Consider the following 17618-nt stretch of genomic DNA (forward strand, 5'->3'; position numbering starts at 1 on the left):
AAAGCCTCTAGTATTATTATGGGGTCTTCCTCTACCTACATAAGCTATCGTTTCTAATTGTTCTGATTCTTGCTCCTCCTCTTCTTCTGATTCTACTCTGTCTGTTTCTCGTCTTTCTTTATGTATTCGTTCTACTTCCTTGCGGATCTTTCGACACATGGCGATTATACACGCCTGTCTATCATGTTTCTCTTCTGATATGTTCTGACCCCATTTGACAAGTTTTTGCATGGTATCGTGATCTGCCCCGGGCCTGTCTTGATTCCTAATTACACAATTTATGAAAAAACGTAGTAGTTGTCTTTGTACATCCACTTTCTGGTATTCCATAGCTTCGTTAATACTTTCTGGACCTCGTCCTGTTTGGACAAAGCGATATATTTCATCTAGGTGTTCACCCATTCCTGGTATCGTCATTAAATATAATGTAGCTCGTCTTATACGTAGTGATGATATGAGCAATTTATCCTGTCTACCTGGTACTGGGTCGTATCTACAATCCACAAGCTGTTCTTTAAACATGTCGGATGTCGCCAATTGGGGTGTACGTTGGAGTGCTAAATCTCTAAGGGTCTGTTTATTTCGCGGCGGGGTGGCAAACATGTCTGTCGTACCTCCTGTAGCACCATCTGAAGCGCTGGGCACGAAAGGATTCGTTGGATGTAGGATAGAGATTGTGGATGCGGGAAAGACTGTAGAAACGGACGGACCCGTGGGAACTTGTGTAGGAGTTTGTAGTTGCGGGGATACAGACGGATGCTCTTGGTGTTGAACACCATCGGCAAACGGTGTGTGCGGTATGGCATTAGCATACTCGGGAGCTACGTCATCTAAATAGGAGGAAAGGAAAACGTCCTTTGCTGTTTTGGGATGCGTTTTGGGATGTGCTTTTATCGGGAGCAATGGAGGAGTTAAGTCTTTTGGTATCTCCGGGGTAGCCTTAGGTAACCCTTCGGCCAGAAGAGGATACATACCATTCATAAGAGTGTTTCTTTGTCTATCTACTTGTTCTGAGTTTACTCGGGTACCTTCCTCAAGTAATAGATTTTCTCGAGTTTTGTTTGAATTCTCTCTACCTTTCTCTTCCTGTCTGAGTGCTTTTTCTGTACGTCTGTATGATTCTTTTACGCCATAATTCAATGGCATCTTTCTGTGACTGTCTGGCTTTCTTTTTCCATAATTCTTCTTCTACTCTCATGATGCAATCTGCATCCCAGGTCCCTGCTGCGGGCCATCTCTGATTCTCTGGTAATTCTTTGGTGTAGTCCACCCATAAGTCAAGAAATAATACGGCATCTAGGCCATGCTTATGATACATAAAGTATCCTGGAGTGTCCCTAGGTGGAATGGGAACAGCTTCTTCGAGTACCCCTTTTCTAGTTTTGATCTGTCTTAGTTTCGAAAAGAGCGGCATTTTTAGACCTTATTACTAGAACACACTTTATAAAACACAATAATGAACAGTCATTCACACCACAATGTATAGAACGTATTAGAACATTTAACATTTAACAGTTTTAATGAACAATGATAACTAATAGAAAACTAGTTACTGACATAATACTGACACTAGATAATACTTATTTATATGCAAGACATACTATATATACTGCTAAACAGTACAGATACACTGCTGAAACAGTGCAGACCGGATTTGTGTACCCAAACCCGTCTTGACCGGCACAGACTATGTGCACGTAAAATGCCTCCCCGGTAATGGTACTCACCGGGTAGCTCGGAACGGAAGGCCTCGGAACGGAACTGAAACTGGACCGGACTGGACTCGACTCGACTGGACTCGGAACTTCGGAACCTGGTGGGCCTCTGTATACCTCGGATCTTGCTCTCTCAGCTAGGCTCTGGTCGGGATACTTCGCACTTCTCACCGCCTCGTCTGGGTGTTGATCGCAGCCTCAGTCGCCCCCGCTTGGCCGGAGGGAGATACAGGAAATCCTGCAGGTACGCGTTTTTTGTCCGTTCAGCTGTGGCAGGAGACCGGGCCTGCAACGCACCTCCGGCGCGTGAGATGAGAAAGTGTCCCTATTCGGGCGCCAATTTATGTGGTAAATATTTAATTACCGGTACTATTTTTTATGCGGTAAAGTCTTAGTGAGAATAACTCAGTAAAAATAAGAGGCAGAATCCGTGGTATTAGAGGGTTTAAAAGGCTTTATTCCTATACAAAGGAATACAATTCGAATTGTAGGCTTTCTATTCCATCACCACGAAAGTTCAGGAAGGAAGGGCATACATTATTGACAGATAAGCAGTTTTATAGAAAATACATTACAGTGAGACAGATGCAAGAGGCGTAACAGCTGATAGTACAGATAAAAGGTGCATACGTAACTAACAAAGGCGTATACATGGGTGTAACTAAAATACGTCATTAAACATGATGTCACAAGTGGGTGGATCCATAAAAGAATCCTGCAATGTCAGCAGAAATATTTGGCAGAGATGCGCGCGCAGCCGCATGACGTGTGATTGACGTGCAACTAGAGGGTGAAGGGGACTTGACATTTAGCTCTACATGTGGAGACAGAAGTCTGGGGGTCATGTCAACCTAATCCCAAATCATATCTAATATCCTATGTTTAAAGAACTGTGTTATCCAAAAGGAAAGGTTTCTAGAGTAGAATCTATTCTATACTGACTGTTAGTGCGTGTACAAGCGTCTAAGTGTCTACATGAGATGCGAGGGGGTAGGAATATTCCATGGTAACGGGGCCTATGAATTATTTGCAGGAGGACAGCGAGGCCTGGCTCTTTGCACAGTAGCTGGAGGAATGTTTACCTAAACTACTAGACAGGAATGCATCGGATGAGGAGCGGAGTAGATAATCTTGAAGGTGAAATACAGTTTTTGGCAGGCAATATGCTGGATCAGGCACCGTTAGCCGCGCAGGGAGTAGGACAAAGTTCATGGACACAGATGCAGGCTCAGACTGGAGCTTTCAGAGGCAGAAGACAGGAAAAGGCTTGATGACAGAATTCAGGGCCTACTCGCCTAAATCTGTAAAATGTGGAAAGTGAACCACATAAAGTCGGTGGCCTTTCATACTTAGGAATGGAATATCTGACCCATTCATGGCGGATCTGAAAGAGGACATGTTGACGGTGGACGCACATGTATTTGCGTCTTCAAAACTGGAACTGGAGGGAACATACATGTACTTATAGCATGCACATGGAGCCGTTGGGGTCTACGATAGGGGACATAACTGATCACAAAATTCATATTTCCTCAAGCTTGAGTAATTGGTAAGTTTAGAGTCCTTCCTTGTGTATATTTAAATGCCCCCCCCCTATTTTTTGTTTCTTAGATAAACCAGTCCAAGCCCTGAAGAGAATTTCGCAAACCACTTTGGGAATCAAAACACGTTGGCATTACACAAACGTGGGGACTTTCGCACTTATCTAAGTTTTCCCCAGTAGAAATGTTATTTGAATTGTCTCACTACTGGGTTTAATGTCTATTTTCCCTGTGGGTAGCAGCTTCTCAAATTTGTTACACAATGTGGATGCTAAAGGATGTCCTAGTAGCTGCTCCTTTTATGAACCAAGGGGCTCATTATGATGCCGGGCGGAAAAGGCTTCCGTACGCTGTGCTCGTGGCAAAAATCCACCTGCATGACCCTTGGCATCTCTGTCAGTCAAATTACAATGCAATGCACGGTAAATCCTACCACAGCGGACGGAACTCACAAATGACCATCCGCCATGCTTGGAAAAGTTGCAAGTCTGACCGCGGCAGACGGGGAAAGCAGTTCAAGGGACTGAAAAGGCCACTCCTGCCGCGGAATGACTGCATGGACAATTACGATAAAACCGTGGAGCTGGAGGATGCAGCATTGATGGCGGTAGTAACAAACTGAACAGCGATGCACAAAGTGTACCTGCACACAACGCTGCCCTCAATCACATCACACACGCCACAATGATACACCCCAAATGTCCATTGGCAATGTAAGCCATGCCCAGCATGGAAGAAACAGCTGGAGACATCACTCATGTGGACACACCCACACACCACAGCATAAAAACAACCCCTGCCTGGACCAACATCCATTGCACACCAGAAGCTGACACAGAGAGACAGGACACCATTTACGCACACAGTACAACATCACATACACCCATCTCCACACAACACCACTTCCCAACTACACACCTGACTCACTTCACATAACTCCACCACCCCCTGCACCTGGCACTTTTCATACCTTTCACCATTCCCAAACAGAAAACGCCCACATTCACCGACACTGAGTTGAAAGTGATGGTAGACGAGATAATAAGGGTAGAACATTTGTATGGGAGCCTGGTCCAACACACCCCACTTGTGTGCAAAACCCAGATGTGGACAAGGATCTACAACAAAGTCAATGCTGTAGGAACCACCCTATGCACACTGCGTGACATCAAAAGGCGGTGGGTCGACCTCAAGGCCCGGGTCAAGCATCAGGCACAGAGGAACAACGAGGCGGCCCAAAGAACTGGTGGCAGTCCTCCCATACCACCACTAACCTTCACTGAATGGGAGGAGAAGGTGCTTGCCATACTGCAACCCAAGAGTCTCACTGATATCAAGGGGGGAGTGGAGGCTGGTAAGTACAAACAAAATGATCACATCCCACTGTAATGTACTGTTGTGCACAACAAGTGAGCCTCAATTGCCAGACAAAATCAACCTCATGTAGAATGCACGCTGTCAACATGAATGTCTCATAAGGCTAGCATTTCCTTTCTCTGCTTTACCTCACAGGCAGGTAGCCATCTTACTGGGGAGGGGGTTGATTGGACCTGACAGCAGGACCACTACTCTCACAAGTCCTATGTATTAGCTGTTTGGTTTTGTTTAACGTTGAAAGGATACAGTATTCCAAAATATTGTGCACCTTATCTTTGTCCCCTTGAAACTTGCTCTGTATTTTTCATTTCAACATGTCCGAAAACGGCACAAACACCAATCCTGATGGGGCTGTAGCCGACCAAGTCGCAGTACCTTTTAATCGTACAGGTTTTCAAGAAACCGACGAGGATGCTACAATCATCCATCCAAATTTAAGGAGAGCCATCACTCTAAAACTTATAAAACATGGTCTAACACCAAGAGGTGGCAGAGCAGTTTTTCGTGATAGAGGCACATGAATCTCACCAGACAGAGGTATTCTATTCATGGATAGTATTCCCAGAATCAAATCCAGTAACACACTTGTTTCACTTCTACAAAGAAGATGAACCACCTGACGAATATATTCCTTTCGAGGATATTGAAATTCCACTCACATACCAGGAGCATGAGCTCTGGTTTAAAGGCGCCCTAAAACAAAACAACCACAAGAACTAGCCAGAATAATTGAAAAATCCTATGAGGAATTAGGCAGAGACAGTTTGGGAGGGAAACCAGTAAAACCACAACTGTCTAAAAGTCCTGATAAGGTCTTTACTAAAAACACTCCTACCTCTTCTAAAAAGAAGTGGGAAAATAGTAAACAGAATTCCAAAGAGAGGCGTTCTCATTTCTGAGACAGGTCTCCTCCTCAAAAGGAGCCCTCTGAAAGGAGGTACAACCTGGATTAGGGATAATTTGAGAAAACCTGACAGATATCAAGATAATGATACACGTTCCTCTCGTACCTTTCAGATATCGTCACAGACATCCGAAAGAAGAGGATGGTCAGAAAAAAAGGAAGAACGCGTGAAGTCCAAAGACGATCAACAAGTTCAGAAAAATAAAGCAAAACCTCAATTCTCCAAGAAAAAGGTAGCAGGTATAAAGATCAGACATGCCGAGAATGCTGAGAACCCAACTCAGGAATGGAGAGTGGGCCAAGGCCATGCTGGACAGTGCAGCAGAAGTTACAATAGCTCGCCAGAACCTGAAGGGACTTCTGGAGACAGTGGACTTGAATGAAGACATACAAGTTGAGACTGTAGACACCAGGGTTAGTTCTCCACGTAGGTTATATGAAATAACACTCCGGATGGAGGGAGACATACCAAGAAAAGTGAAAGTATTCTTTTGGGAGCATCTTTCAAATGGTTATGATATACTTCTAGCAGAACAGGACTGGCTACCAGAGTTTGTCAGGGAGTGCCCACATGGCGAGGCCATAATTATACCTGCCTTCTCCAACCATATTCCAGTTCATTTAAAATATACATTAGCCAGGAAATGGGCAGTAGCCCAAGCCCCAGCACTGTATAAAAATCATGTAGGATGGGATGAGGACTCACCTCACCATAAAATCCAGCTCAAAAATCAACCAACTGCACAAAGGCAGTACCCAGTTAAGCAAGAAGCTAAAAAACAGGTCAGGGAGATCTTAGATCAACTTGAATATCAGGGGATGATTGAAACTTGCACCTCATCAATGAGCAATCCTTTGTTTCCTGTCTCCAAACCAGACAATACATATTGTCTAGTTTTGGATTACAGACACTTAAAATCCTGTTGCAAAACATTTGCAGTGCAAAATGCAGATAGTACAGCATTAATGAATAACATTGTGCGTAAAAAATATAAAACCACATTAGATGTTTCAAATGGTTTTATTGCACCAGAAATCAGATATTTAACCGCTTTCTCAATTATGGGGACCCAGCGTCAATTTTGTCGACTGCCCCAGGGATTCAAGAACAGCCCGTGGTTATTCTCAGCTAGAGTAACAGAGTTACTACAAACTTATGATGATGAGGCATTGTCATGTGTCGATGATATCTACCTGACAGACGATGACCTGGATAGGCACTTGAACAGGCTGAGCACCATAATATTGGGCTTCACCTCAGAGGGTTACAAATTCAACTTTAAGAAGTCAAGAATTGCCCACCTCAACGTCCTTTTCCTAGCATATGAACTATCAAGTGAAGGCAAAAGCCTGGCAGCCAACTTTTTTGAAAAGTGTGCGCTGCTCCAACCTCCAAAAACGCTGAAAAATTTACAGTCGATTCTAGGTTTTCTGAACTTTGGAAGAACTTACATTCTCAATTACGCAGAAAGGGTTAAACCTCTCTACAAATTAATCAAACCTGAATTTAAAATCACACATTGGACACAAAAACACACAGAAAGTTTGTGTTCACTACAAACAGACATGTTAGCAATGAAACACTTGCAAACACGCGTAAACGTACGCAATTTAGTAATCCAAATAATTCAAGGTCAATGCGGGTTCACCTACTTAACTTTTAACAAAGGTGAAAAAGTACCCATTGCATACAAATCCCATTTGTATATACAAGCAGAAATGAAATTCACTTCTACAGAAAAAATTCTGACAGCAGTTCAAACCGCTGTAGCAAAAGAAAGAGCCCTAGCACAGGGGAAACACATTATGGTCGTGACTCCTGTTCCGGCCCCAGAGGCAGTCGCAAAGGCTATCATTCCAATTGCAAAAGCTTTACATCCAAGATGGATACAGTGGGTTAATTCTCTTGCTGCAACTGATGTTGAATACGTTTTTGATCCATATTTAAAAACACAAGCATTCCTGCAATATGAACACGAACTCTGCCTACTGAAATTATCTCTCTTGACCAGTATGAATTTATAATTTAGACTGACGGATCTGCACAGCCCGCTACGGGGAGAAAACACGCTTACAGTGCAGCGTGTGTGCGAGATGGCAAATTCAGACCACTGGTCACAAAAACCCGATCTCTAGGAGATTGTACAGATCAGCGAGCTGAACTACAAGCATTTAAGATGACACTTGAAAACACGGATCGCGAATTCCCCACACTCATAGTGTGCGATTCTTTTTACTGTATTCAATCTTACAATGAATATTTACAGAATTGGATTCAAAATGGTTTCAAAGATGCAAAAGGTGGCAAAATCAAGCACAAGTTGCTTTGGGAACAAGTAGTTCAGTTGCGAAACGGACTACAAAACACTCACGTGATACACACGCTGAGTCACCAACGTGATGGCGTTCATGTTGAAGGGAATTCATTGGCTGATGAAGCCGAGAAAGGGGCTGTGCAAACGGCTTCTGTAGCTGCAATCACTCGTTCAAAAACAAAAATAGACAGCAAAATAATGCTGGCTGTCAATGCATCAAGCAAAGGCAGCGGTGCGGCATTACCTAAAAAGTTTCCACTCAAATACTTATATATTATTGATGTGAACAATGTTCCATTTGCTCGAATCCCTGGAGTGGGGGATAGAGTAATTCCAAAAATGGAACATAGACTAGGGCTAATCCTAGCAGCACATGAAGGGCTCGCCTTTGCCCATGCAGGTGTTTCCGCCACAGTTGCATTATTAAAACAAAGGTACTGGTGGCCCGGCATTAGGAAACAGACTAGAAATTATGTTTTGGACCGTGAGATATGCCAGAAGATGAAAGTCTCTACGGTGAAACGTCCTGCGCAGACGCCCCTGTTAATTTCAGATAAACCATTAACTTGTGTTTACCTGGACCACAGCGGTCCCTTACAAAGGGATGGTAACTATAAATATATCATGGTCGCAGTGGATTCGTGCTCAAGGTTCCTATGGATGTGGCCTCAGCACTCGACTGATGCTCGAACTGCTATAAAAGATGTGCGAGTCTTTATCGGCACATACACAATAGGCACACTACATTCTGACCAGGGTCCTGCGTTTAGCTCTCGAGCTTACAAAGAAGCCATGGCCAGTCTGGGGGTAGCATTGCGGTATTCTTCTCCGTTTCATCCTGCGGGAAATTCTGTGGTGGAAAGGAAAAAACGGGACATAAAGCTGTCTATAACAGCTAGGGATAAGGTTCGGGTGTTGGGTGGGTCAAACATTTGTATGGGGTCCAATGTGCACTTAACAACTTGCCAAGAAGTTCTCTAGGGGGTGTCACTCCATATGAGGTCCTGTTTGGGACTAGAATGTTGGTTTCCGGACTTAGATATGAAAGGCACAGTGGTGAAAAACAAACAATTTGATATCAAAGATCGTTTGGCTGTTTTACAGGACTTAAAATATTTAAGAAAGCAACAAAGCAACGTGATCCTGAAGCCAACCACCAGTGAAGAAAATCCAGCCGTCTCAGCAAGGCCTGTCTGGATCCCAAAGCTTGGGGATCTAGTCAGAGAAAAGATCACGGATAAGAAGGAATTTGGGCCTTCTTACAGACAACCAGTACCTGTCCTAGCAATCCACGGATCAAGAACAGTACTTTTGCCGCCCCTTGCTGGTAAAAAGGAGAAAATATTTGTGTCCATCGACCTGATCAAACCACACTATGTGGCCGATACTGAACAGTAGGCCAAGTGGACTACACCAATGTAGCAGACGCACTCCTCTAGCTACAATCCAAGAGGTTCAAACTGAGAGACTCATCACCTTTGAAGATTCAACAGTAAGAAATAGAGGACTAAGCAACAATGCTATGGACCTTGTACCGCTTGAGACCCAAATAACAGTTTGTCCTAATACACATGTCTACAATGAAGTAACAAGTAATCAACTGGTTCCAGTGAATTCACCAAATCCGAATGCAATTCCAATCATTGACAGAACTGCTTCTGGCTATTTCATGAACTTTGATACGTTTTCTGAGGATCCCAGCGAGCCTGAAACAACGCCAGTACAAAGAACTTTCAAAGAACAAGCAACAGACTTTTTTCATCTACTGAAAAAGACTTATCTGGTTTCACCATGGATTGAACTATCGATTGTTTTGGGAATATTCTTCGTTCTACTTTGGTTAGCTCTGATAATAACTCTGGGTATGCGGATTAATGGAAGATATATTCAAATGGACACAGCAAGTAAAAGAGTGAACTTACTTCTCCAACCACACAAATCATCCCATTGTGAAGCAAGAGACTTGTCAGCAGTGAACATCACAGCGATTCCTATACCAGATGGTATAGTTTGGGACAAAACAGAATATGAAATTTTTGGTCCCACGGAGCTTTTGAAGATTCCACATTTATTTAAAATTTAATTAAGTGACTTTATTACCTCCAGTACCTTTTCTGATGATTGGGACTTCGAGACTGTTAATACTATGATGTCTGATCTAGAGATGTCAACTGCATTTACTAATAATGAATATTTACAAGGTTCATCAGACTATGAACAACTGTATTGTTTTAACCACTATGATCATCATTTCTTGCATAAATCTGCACCACCTAAAAATGTATTTATGTATAATCAATGGGAACATTGTCCTACGCCACCGAAGGGTAGCTCGAAAACATTTGCAATGAAATTTCCATATTTTTCAGGGTTTAATATTTCAAATGCAGAGACATTTTACTTTAAGAATGTTAATAAGACAGGAATGAAAAGTATGTTGATGAATACCAAACAGATTTATTCTGCAGCCTTTATTGCCCAACTGTCTAGACAGGGTTACGACTTTTGGAAAGACAACATTGAGACAAAAACTGTCTGGGGTGCTAATGATTGGCAAGTACAGGGAATAGAAGCTTTGTTTAGAGCCTGTATCATCCCTGAGCAAATTATGTTTTTGAACAACACTGTCCAACAAACATAGAATAGCCAAGATAAAAGACATGAACACTCCGTCTATACCTGCACCTACAAGTGAAAGCACTACACAGGGGGAGGTCGACGTACATAATATTTTGCATCACAACTGATCAGATCCTGAATGGAAAAAATGGTTGCTCTGGCCCTTATACACAAACAACTGTCAAGATAGATTCCTGAACAAAACTCAAGGTTTTTCCTTTCATCGGCCATACCCACATTATGTCCAAAGACAGCATCTGGGGGTAGTAAAAACTTACAGTGTAGGGAAACTTTGCCTTGATTGGCTACAGAAAGCTACACTAGAGGATGTAAAACAACACTTAACTTTACTTCAAGAAGGCGCAGATCTTAGGGAGTTCTTGCTAGGTCCAAGAAAACCGCGTCAAAAACGTTTCATATATGCCGGTATCTACGCTGCTTATAATAAAGCATGGAAGGTCACCCAAGCAGAGACTGCAGAACGAATACGAGAAATTGATCGGATTAATTTAGAGAAATCTCTCTCTGTAGGAGACAATGGGTTAACGACTCTGTCGTCCAGGATATATTCTTTGGACAGCATTGTATCCTCTGTCATAGACATCATGGAACAAGACTTGGTCATGTTGCAACATGGTCAGTCACAGCTACGTTCTGTCATGCTATTAGGTTGGACGCTTCAAAACCTGAGTTCTGGCTATGTGCCTTGGTGTATAATCAATACTACGGCAATGTTTACAGAATTCAATCTCACTGATAGACAGATCAAACTGGCACAAAGGGGAGCAGACTATACGGTGCTGAGCATTGAAAAACTAGAGAAATTACCATTCACAGTGACACAAAAACCAGCCACTGAGTGGATCATACATGGTAAGATTACTCTGCCTGTTACGACTTTCCATTTTCAGAATTGCCTAAAAAATATACCAGCAGGCAAATATGAAAGGTTGGGTAAAGAATACATCAAGACATCCTGGGATTTACCTTACACACACAGATGTTGGAGTGGGGGACGTGAAGTGTTTCTTAATGGTGAAAACTGTGAACACGCACTAAGTGGTTCTCTCCTTTGTCAGGGTATTAACTTACACGGGCCTGTGATGGTTCCACTACAAACTTATCCTGCTACCTGCACTGTTCACCGGCAGCAGTGATTAATCCAATCTTTGGTCAAATTTCAAATGGGAGTTACATTATGTTGAATGATCACAGCTGCTGTGGCATGCTGCCAGGTATCCCATATCTAGTAATGGTTACATCCAGGGTCACTTCCTGTATGCAAGACTTGTTTCCTCAAATAGACATAGTCAGGGAGTCGCCTTTATGGCCTTCACTGAATATCTCTTCTATATTTGATACTCTAAGCAGAATGAAAGCCATTCTTTTGCAAAAAACTGTGCCTTTGACCTCTGCCAAAGAAACCTATGAACTCCAAGTCGCAAGGACTTCAGCAGAGATACATAGCCTTTTATATACAAACTGCCCTGTGCATTTTGCAGATATGTTAGGTCGTATCTTAAACATGTCTGATACGAGCGGTATTGTACATGTATTTAAGACCGTGTGTGCAGGACTATTAGCACCTTTTCAAGCAGTCCTCGGAATTATTCCAAACTTCGTGCACTCTGTGTTTGGCGGACTGCCGCCCCTTTTAACACTTGTTGCAGGGTTACTCTTTTTTCTCCTACTGCTACGATATGGCAAGCCAAATCACCTGCGACACCCAGTTCACCATGGAAAGAACTCTATTGGAGATGAGGTGTCGTGAGCGCATTGTCCAAATTCTGGGTTTACCTCGTCTATGAGAATTAAACACCACTTGGTTCCTGTCATTCAGACCAATCTGGCAAGATTGCATTTTACCTGTTCTACGCTGCCTGCTATGCGGTGAAGAATGCGTGCTGGCCATTTGTCTGACACTCTCTTCAGTCATGCCTACGGATATCGATACTCTGCTGGACCCAATAACGGCCCATGCTATGTGTTGTCCCCAGCGGCTACCAATCCTGATGGCGGCATTCATTGAGATCTCACAGACGCAACACACTACTGCTGAGGTACGAGAGGAGACACCAGGCTTCCAATGCTGACGGCAATAGTTTGCATCTCTGTGCTGTTGATCTTCTACATGAGGTATTCCAACTCTCACCCACAACGGTAGACGACTTGTTGTCTACAAGTTTAGAAAATGTTATGTTTTCTCCATCCGCACATACTCACTTTTGGTTCAAGCACACAGTGTTTCGGAGAGACTCTGAATTTGGCCTTCATTCTTTTTCAAACGTAATACTGACTTTGGAACTTTTTCTATGATTATATTTTTCTTCTCAGCCCAAAATTGTATTTTTCTTTTTTGGCACAGTAATCTGCTTATAGTAGAACTATTCATAGAGAACAGAATTCTTTGATACTACTTCCAGGGACAGTATGCCACCTTGTCATGTATAACAATTTGACTTATGTAACCAGATATGAAATGGTTTCGGCTCCTTTTTTCTTCTGTATTTATGAGCCATTTCATCACATGTATATATTTTGGTTCATTCATTTAGCATTTAATATGTACAACACGTTATGCATAGCAATAGTTATGTAATGTATTTTTTAGAACATATGTTTTAGATATGTTTTTAGCCTATTTTAGCAAACCCATGAAATACTCTGTTTTAAGATATGTTTAGAATGTTTAGGATTTAGTAACGTCATTCCTACGAAACTGGAGTGGGTGTTGTGTGCAGGTTTAGATTCCGTATATAGCTTTCCCGATTTATGCCCTTATATAGGTACAATTCACATTGCCCTTATTTGGACATAGAAATCCGGCCCTTATTTAGACATTGTCCGTACAAACCAAATACAGGCATGGCCACCTACATCCGTCCATCCACGTCACAACGACATCTTGGAAAACCAGACCCATAAGCCTTTAGGAATTTCCCTCAGCTTGAATATTGATTTCTCCAAGAACTCATTAAGTATGCATGAACATCTATTCCTTAGGGGTTCATTCATGACGTTCCTCTGCCCGACTTTTACGTCAATATTGGCATTCCTAGACACCTTCAAGGTATAAATATACCAGCAGTTGCCTTGGCAAATTGCGGGTCCCAGAGGATTCGATCCAACCCAGACTACGCGGTTTGCCACGGCAAGTTCGGAAGGAGATGGAGTTCCAGCCTGATGCACTGACCTGACGCTGCCATCCTCCTCGCAGAGAATCCAGCTCCAGTGCACCCTGACTTCCCTTGCGGGGGGTTAGACTATCGAGTCCAGAAAAGAGATTCCAACCTCTCTCATTCTAGAACTTAGAGAAACTTTTGGCAACACTTGTCTAAACTAAAATATAGCTAGCTATACTTTAAAAATAGCACCTACTTCAAACCACGTACTACACTTAGGTTAGGTACACTGGGGTAGAACAATTTAGAAGCATCAGATGAGTATCAAATTTTAGCATTATGTTATTTATGCATGTATTTTGATTAATATATGTCTTAGCTACAAACCATGCTGTTGCAGTATTATTTTATCTTACTGTTAACCTCGTACATATTGTACTTCGCAGTCTGTCTTACGATTGTAGCAATTCATATCTCTTGCATGAGAAATAAGACTGTTCAATAAACCCTTTTATTGAAACGCCGTCTCTTTATTTCTGTGCAAATCTGTAGAAACAAAGCATGCACGATTGACTGAGTGAGACTGTTATCTATTGTTTCCACGATTCTGAGACTGTTCCGATTCTAAAGGGAAACAAAGTTGTCATGTTTATGTGGTTGTCAGAGACTAATCCCTTCTTGTATATTCGAGAAGTTTCTAGTGACCTCTGAGTTAGCTGGCACACACAAGTAAATAAGTTTAATATACTCGATAGAGACATACTGACCTTAGTCCTATGTCAAATCTATAGTGTATGTTATTCCAATGTGCAGAGTCTATCAGGGATATAGGAACTACACTACACTATGGGCAAGATGGCCTTTCAATAGTGAAAAACGAAATGGAGATTATTTCACTGTCAGGACATGGCACACACCTTAGTGCATGTCCTACCTTTCACATGCACTGCACCCTGCCCAGGGGGTACCCTAGACCTACCATAGGGGTGTCTGATGTACATAGAAAGGGAAGGGTAAGGTCTGGAAAGTGGGTGCACTTGTCAGAACAACATGGAAGTTTAACATTCTGCGTGCAGGCACTGCAATGGCAGGCCTGAGTTCCCTTTTTAAGGCTACTTGTGTGGGTGGCATAATTAGTGCTGCAGGCCCACTAGTAGCATTTGCATTACCAGCCCTGGCACACATTGTGCACTTTACTAGGGACTTTACTAGTAAGGCAAACATACCAATCATGGACAACCATTTACCATTACACTTTATACAGGGAGCACTTGCACTTTGACACTGTTTAGCAGTGGCAAAGTGTTCAAAGCATCTAAGTTGGCAACATCATGTCAAAAAAAGGGTCTAGGGGGGAATGCAAAAAGTTTAGGGAATTAGCCAAAAAGGGCCAAGTCCTACAAGAAATAAGATATACAGTAGTGTGATAGCAGGACAAAGAGATAGCAGCATATTAGCCCGTAAGGTTGAAAACCTTAAATCGCAAATAATAGCTGCCGCCTAGCCTTCAGGTTTCTTTACACCTCAGCCAATCCTTAAAGTGACATGTGCATAAACACAACGTATTACCCCAGGGGCCCCATATATACCTCTTACTCAAGCCCCAGTCCCCCCTGTTATTCAATGGTTGACCCCCTTATTCCATTCATGCCATCCATCCACTCATCGACTGAAGCTAAAATCTAGCCCACTTTCTTGCTCTCCTCTCCTTTTGCTCATTAAGGCTTGTCTCCATATTATGCATGACCAAAAAGCGTGATCTCCACTCTATAAGTGTCTGGGGGTTTTGACTTATCCATCCAGATGCCAGACACATTTGTGCCACAGCCATTGCGGCAAAAATCAGATAGACTCCCTCTCTAGGAATCATCCAGAAGGTATTTAGAGGAGTTGTTAGTTAATCCAAACTTTTCCTGCAACTCCGTAAACAAAAAGAGTTGACCATTATCTAGAAGATCCCCAGCTTTTCACTGGCCTTATATCGATTGAACATGCAATTTTGAAATATACTTGGTAAAAATGGGCAGCCCCATAGGTGGTATATTGGTTTATTTTAGTAATATGAAGTCTCTTTTCGATCTGACACCAAACCTTAAAACCGCGTCCACTGTCTTAAACTTAGTCTTCATATAGTAGGCCTTCTATGTGTTCCTTAAAAAGCATCCCTTCACATTAGAGCCCAATGTGAGTTGGTATATGGATGGTGCGACAGCCGGATTCACATCTTGGGTGTCGCCTGTTATCAATACTGCAAAATGCTGTACAATGCAAGCCCAGTAGTGTAATACTATACTAAGGACCCCCCCCCATCCTCCCTGATCATTTGGTAAGATCCTACATTTTGAGGCCTGCCTTGTCTTCTTAAATTGCCATATAAAGCTAATACACAATCTGTCCAGCTAGGTCAGGCAACTCTTATGTATCTCAAGAGGGATAGTTCTGAATAAATACAAGATTTTTGGGAGGACAACCATTTTTAATAAATTACACCCCCGTCCAGAGTTAAATGCAGATTGTCAATTCTATGCAGATCTGTCTTGATTTTGCTATTCAATGGGGCTAGATTTAATTCCACTATCTTCCTATTGACGGATGTATGAACCACTCCAAGGTATGTTGCCTCCGCCACCCAGCGCTGATTACCAGAGTTAGTATCTCCCGTACTTATCACTTGGTTCTTGCCCTCATTTAGATGATAACCTGATATAGCTCCAAACCTGTGCGCTTCCTCTTCTTTATCATTTTAGGCATTAAAGGGTCTGGTGTTCCGACGACTACATCATCGGTGTATGGCAATACTTTATACTGAGTTTGAGTCATTATTACTGGCTGAATCCTGCTGTTACACTCCAGTCAAATTAAAAACAGGTCAATGTATAAGGCAAATGATAGAGGTGCCTCGTTCCCCACGTGCTATGAATTTGATTCGAACACCTGCTCATTATCTGCAACCTGGCCTTTGGAGCCTGATACAAAGCCCTAATAGATTTAATGAAGCCCAGACCCAGGCCCTTCCACTTCAATACCTCCCAAAATATAGCCCCAGGAGACTCGATCAAAGGCTTTCTCAGCGTCCAGGAACACCAACCTCAACTGAGATTTTGCCACTTCTGCTATATCCTAAAGCATGATTTCCCTACGCACGTGGTCATCTGTACCCCTCCCCGGGATGAAACCATGTTGATGGAGAGACACAAGTTTCACTTTTACCTTCCTAAGTCTTGTTGCAAAAAAAATGTGGGTATATTTTAGTGCCTGCATTTATAGGGGAAATTGGTTTATATGACCCCGGGCTCAGCGGAGGTTTACCCCTTTTTGTAAACACAATATTGGTGTCTTCCCATTATGGTGGTATTACCACCTCTAGCTGTGCTGGCAAAAAAATATAGGACATCATTTCAAACAGCTCAGGAAGAAATACTGCGTAAAATTCCAAAGAGATTTTGTCTGGCCCAGAAGCTTTCCCCCTTGCCATGGCTTTTACCACAGCCACCAGCTCTTCCATAAATAAGGGTATCTCCAAAGATACTCTTTCTTCTTTTTCTAGGGAACTCCCTGTAACTGTACTAAGAAAGTTATAATAGGAGTTTGGTTGAGGAGCTATATCTTCCGAATAAAGATCAGAATAGTAAGTATGACAAACTTCTAAAATCACTATAGGCACTTCCGTTCTCCTCCCCTGATTGTCACAAATAGCCTCAACCCCTCTTGCTGCACCCTTTTTACCAAATGCGATGTGCTCTCTCCACCTTATGTAGTGGTCTTGGAGAACGTCCCGCCTCTTCGCCCAGGTATAAACGAGGATTATAATAAGTTAAAAAACAAGGTACTCCACTGGTTAACAACTAACACCCCCGCGGGTCCTGGTGCAGAACGCAGTATCATTATGGTACGTCGAGTGGAATGGATAGGCAGCTCAAGAAAGCTGGGAGGGGGTGACTGTGTTATAGTTAACTTCAACAGGGCCTCTGTAGCCGAAAGAATCCTATCAGGTGATATTCGTGTTGGTCAGTCATTTCCTGGGT

The 17618-nt window shown here is 42.6% G+C and overlaps 1 protein-coding gene across 5 annotated transcripts in view; it reads right to left on the reverse strand.

Moving 5' to 3' along the window:
- Window positions 1-17618, reverse strand: part of LOC146855062 (dihydrofolate reductase-like) — a 650717-nt gene that overhangs the window by 620127 nt on the left and 12972 nt on the right. The gene's annotated exons all lie outside the window — the stretch shown is intronic.

The sequence above is a fragment of the Triturus cristatus genome, chromosome 4_1 (assembly GCF_964204655.1).
Source record: "Triturus cristatus chromosome 4_1, aTriCri1.1, whole genome shotgun sequence".
In the NCBI taxonomy this organism is placed as follows: domain Eukaryota; kingdom Metazoa; phylum Chordata; class Amphibia; order Caudata; family Salamandridae; genus Triturus; species Triturus cristatus.